The 5,013-nt window shown below is 39.5% G+C and overlaps 1 long non-coding RNA gene across 1 annotated transcript; it reads right to left on the reverse strand.

Moving 5' to 3' along the window:
* Positions 1–290: 290 nt before the first annotated feature.
* LOC148155540 (uncharacterized) lies at positions 291–1,903 on the reverse strand. The gene is made up of 3 exons (XR_015765220.1): positions 1,687–1,903; positions 1,228–1,340; positions 291–589 (listed from the first exon to the last, which is right to left on the reverse strand). It is a non-coding gene; the product is annotated as an uncharacterized LOC148155540 (long non-coding RNA).
* Between the last annotated feature and the right edge of the window lie 3,110 nt (positions 1,904–5,013).

A 5,013-nucleotide genomic window follows, 5' to 3' on the forward strand; every position in this document is an offset into this window, starting at 1 on the left:
ATTGAATCAGTTAGGAATCAACGTTCATTCAACCATCAGCTGAACGTGGATCTGCATGCAGATTTGTGTTAATTCTACATTGAATCAATGTTGATTCAACACTCATTTGACTGTGGATGTACATGCAGTTGTTTTTATATTGAATGACAGCTAAGGATTTATGTACATTTTACATCTGATAGGTCTACATCATAACATGCCACTAAAAGTTTCTTTACTGGTGTTAAACACTGTACTATTGGCAGATGATGCGTAAACTGTGTACAAAAGGTTAAAAATGACAACATGGGTTTGATTTAACATTTTATTTAAGAAAAGAGGGACAGATCTTTAAACATATTTGACTCCTTTTTGACTGTCAAAACAACAGTATGTTGTCCACAGAAGAACAGAGTCCATGAAGTTAAGCTTTGTACTGTATGAAGTAGGGAAACAGTACAAGTTGTGGTAACCCCAGTTTGACTCTGGTTGGCGTCACTTTGATTCCTTGTGATGTTTTCCTCTCATTCTGGCGCATAATGAAGCCACTTCTTGACAATTTTGCTGCAGTCCTCAAGAGTCAGCTTTCGGTCAAACTGCAGAGCAACAGCTGAAAAAAATAAAAGTGAGGAAGGTGCCAGTTAGAAATATGATAAACATTTGAAAAGTTCTGAAACACAATGAAAGATTAAACAGTGTACTGGTTACAGGTCTGAGAACAAATACAAACCATATAGTTCCCCATGTGCACTCACTGTTAAATTAATATCTTAATCTTTCATTAATATTTATCTTAATGTTTACATATACAACTGCATTTACCCATCAAGCTGCAGTATAGTGTAGGATTTATGATATTGATATTAAATCAATATTTAAAATAAAGGGCTGTTTATCAGAAAACCTAACAATAAAACTCAGGGAGGATCAGGTTTATTTAACACACCAGAGACAAATAAATCGAACAAAAGGTGATTTATAGTGTAGTTGGAAAATTATAATTAATACACAATAAACTTCCATCAAATAGCTGGTTCAATCTTCCATCAACTACAAATATTTCCAAATAAGTTGATTAAATTCCTTAAAAAGTGTCAATATGCTAATAAAGATCCCACACAAGTAACAATAGTCCAGTTCAGTTTAACCAGTTACCAATCCAAGGATCAACAGACTGAATCAGTCATTAGCAGGTTTAGTTCAGTGTTTCACCTGCCTTACATGTTAAGTGTTTCCCTTCTGCCTCACCTGGATTGAATCTGTGGATGATTAACAACCTTCTGCACTTCTTGATGGCTGCAGACAGTCATGTAATCATCCAACTCAGCTGTTCTGGTACAGAGGCTCATTTAAGCACGACCCTAAGCATATCATAATAAAAAGTTAAAAACAAGTGATTATTATCACAACAATTTAAAGCTCACCTGGACCAGCCAGCCTTACACTTCCTTGTCCACCACATGTTCTCCCAGACCAAACAATAGGCCCCACCTTATTTTAAAAACTCAAATCCCACAAAATCTCGCAGGATTTCATACTTAGGCCTGGAGTGGTGGGTAGGATGAAAATAATACAAAAGGAGACATGACCTCAATTATTAAAAATATCCGTTTTGCCCCAAAATAACCAGGATTACTATGGGCACAAAACAATGCCCTTATTTTTCAATAAACACATTTAAGATCAAAGTAATATTGAAAAACTTACCATAAAAGTGCTCAGCGGAGAATTCAATTCAGAAGCCGGTAGCAAACAAGCCAGCAGCAAAGTGGCTTTTTGGTTGGGACAAACCACAAGTGTAAAATTGGGGAGGTGGACTGTACAACTCCTAGTACAGACTTGTAGATGTTTTTGTGTCAACACATTATGCACAGTCAGTAATAATATTTACAGACAAGTAAGAAAATGTACAGAAAGGAATCACAACCCACTGTTCTCAACATGTAGTGCTTAATTTGAAACATGATTAACCCCCACCTAGTAATAAAATGTTCTGACCCAGAGCTCAAGGAGGGGGAGGGAAGAAGGAATGAGAGGGGGTAAAGAGGAGAAGGTTGGGAGGAGCGGCTGGGTGGGGGAGGTTTGGGAGGGAGTAGGGGGAAATGAGGAGGTTATGAGGGATGCAACAAACTGCCCAGATTGCACACAACAGTAAATAAACGTTGAATTATAGTTAGAATGGTTGATTTTTGGTTAAGGTCAACAACTGACGGTTGATCAACCATCAAACAACCATCCACCTCCAGCCAAGTAACCAATGTTGAAACTGTGTCATTGAGTCAATGTTGTTTTGTGGTTGAAATCTAATGAATGAAATGCTAATGTCTGATCAACGACTGATCAATGTTGAATCAATGTTGAATCAATGTCAGCTCTTTTGCCACACCCCTTCCCCTCCTCTCCTCCTCATCAGAGCTCTGGGTCAGAGCATTTTATTAGTGAGTGGGGGGTATTACATTCTAAATTAACCTCTGTAAAGGATAGTGGGTGAAGATTCATTTCTGTACATTTTCTTTCTTTTTCATAAAAAAGTCCTACTGACCATTTGTGTGTGATATATTGACACAAAAACATCTACAACTTACTACAAGGAGTAAGGAGTGGAGCAGTCCACCCCCACCATTTACATGAGTGGGATGTCCCAAACACACAGCCACTTCGCTGTTGGCTTGTTGGCAAAAGATGTTAATTCAATGTTGAATTGCCATCATGTGCAATCTGGGCAGGCGCAGAGCTATGGGGGGGGCTTAAATATCTGATTATAGACTGAGAAAGTCTACCACCTGTTGAGAAAGGTCTATTTAATGTTAAAGTTACTTTCCCTCAATGGAATATATACTAGTCAGTCCCAGTGACCGTTTCACTCACGGTTTAGCCGATGTGTGTCCTGGGTAAAGATCAACCAAAAAACGCAGACCAACCTCCCCGCCCCTCGCTCAACAGTTTCTGGTAGCGCAGGCGATAAACGTCAGGGGCCTGGTGATTCGTTAGGGGTCCGGTAATTAGCCCCGCCCCCCGGCCCAACGCTGACTTGTTCCGCTAGTGAATCTGGGTACAGAACGGAATCACAACTCAGTGTTGTCAACACATAGTGCTTAAGTTAAAACGTGATTAACCCTCACCTAAAAGGGGTTGTGCTGTGGTGGCGCAGGGGTTAAGCACAAACCACAATCAAGGACTCAGTCCTCAACACAGCTGTCACAGGTTCAATTCCTGACCTTGGCAACCTTTGCTGCATTACCCCCCTTCTCTCATTACCCACTTTCCTGTCAATTAACTATCAAATAAAGGCCACTAGCCAAAACAATCTTTTAAAAAATAAAATGTGAAAAATGAAAAACCCTCACTTAAAATTAAAGTTGTTTCACCCGATTGAGGGGTAGATGGGCCCAGGTGGGGGGAAAGAGGTGTGTGTGTGTGTTTTTGGCGGGTGGAGGGAAGGGGGTTGGGCGTTTGAATGGCAGGCGGTGGTGAGGGGCGCAAAAAACACCTGAACACTTTGATTACTAGTTTTTCCCCAAACCTTATCCTCAAGGCAAACTGACCTGCATGCTTCAGCAAAACCTTGCTAATCAAATGTTAATTAAAATCATGTGTGCTGAATTAGGGAAATGCCTAAAACTTGCAGGGCAGTGTGCCTGGTGCCAGTGCTGAAAAACACTGGATTCGATGTGGCATTTCAATCAATGAATGTTAATTGGCTAGAATTGAATGGTTGTTTGATGGTTGATCCAGCTTCTGTCGTTGACCTGAACCATACATGCAGCCTTTGTGATCATAATTCAACATTAAATTAACATCGTGTGCTATCTGGGTAGTTCTTCCCCAAACCTTGACGTCAATCAAACTGACCTGCGTTTTTTCAGTTCAGCAAAACCCCGTTAATCAGACGTCAATTAATATCATGTGTGTTGAATTAGGGAAATGCCTAAAACTTGTAGGGGCTGGAGGACCAGTGGTGAAACACACTGGATTCGACGTTGGCATTTCATTTATTTGATGTCAACCACAAAACAACATTGATTCAATGACACAGTTTCAACATTAGTTAATTGGCTAGAATTGAATGGTTGTTTTATAGTTGATCCACCATCAGTTGTCGACCTCAACCAAACATGCAACCTTTGTGATGATAATTCAACATTGAATTAACATATTTTCCAACAAGCCAACAGCGAAGTGGCTGTGTGTTTGGGACATCCCACTCATGTAAACGTGGGGGTGGACCGCTCCACTCCTTTTAGAAGTTGTAGATGTTTTTGTGTCAATATATCACACACACACACAGTCAGTGAGAATTGTTATGAACAAGTAAGAAAATGTACAGAAAGGAATCACCACCGACTATCCTCTACAGTGCTTAATTTAAATGTGATAACCCCTGCTCAGTAATAAAATGCTCTGACCCAGAGCGCTGATGAGGAGGAGAGGAGGGGAAGGGGTGCGGCAATACATCTGACATTGATTCAATATTGATCAGATGTTGATCAGACATCAGCATTTCAGTCATTAGATTTCAACCACAAAAAAACATTGATTCAATGACACAGTTTCAACATTGGTTACTTGGCTAGAGGTGGATGGTTGTTTGATGGTTGATCCACCGTCATTTGTCATCTTCAACCAAAAATCAACCATTAATCAGACTTCGGCATTTCAGTGATCAGATTTCAACCACAAAACAACGTTGATTCAATGTCACAGTTTCAACGGTTTGATTGGATGGTTGTTTGATGGTTGATCCACCGTCATTTGTCGACTTCAACCAAAAATCAACGATTCTAACTATTTTTCAACGTTGATTTAACATCATGTGCTATCTGGGTAGTTTTAACTTGAATGTTCATTAAATTGTTCGTAGACACCTGTGAAAATAATTTCTATTCCCATGGCTTTTTTGTTCTCTGGGAAATTATTTTTGATGATAAATACAGAAACAAGCATAAAAATCAAAACATCTACAATAGTGATAGTAATATTAATAATAAAATAATAGTCAGTGCAAAGTAGCCTGCAATTTTTTTGGTGGGGGGC

Source organism: Poecilia mexicana, unplaced genomic scaffold, assembly GCF_051168715.1.
Source record: "Poecilia mexicana isolate PSO_F unplaced genomic scaffold, ASM5116871v1 scaffold_14, whole genome shotgun sequence".
In the NCBI taxonomy this organism is placed as follows: domain Eukaryota; kingdom Metazoa; phylum Chordata; class Actinopteri; order Cyprinodontiformes; family Poeciliidae; genus Poecilia; species Poecilia mexicana.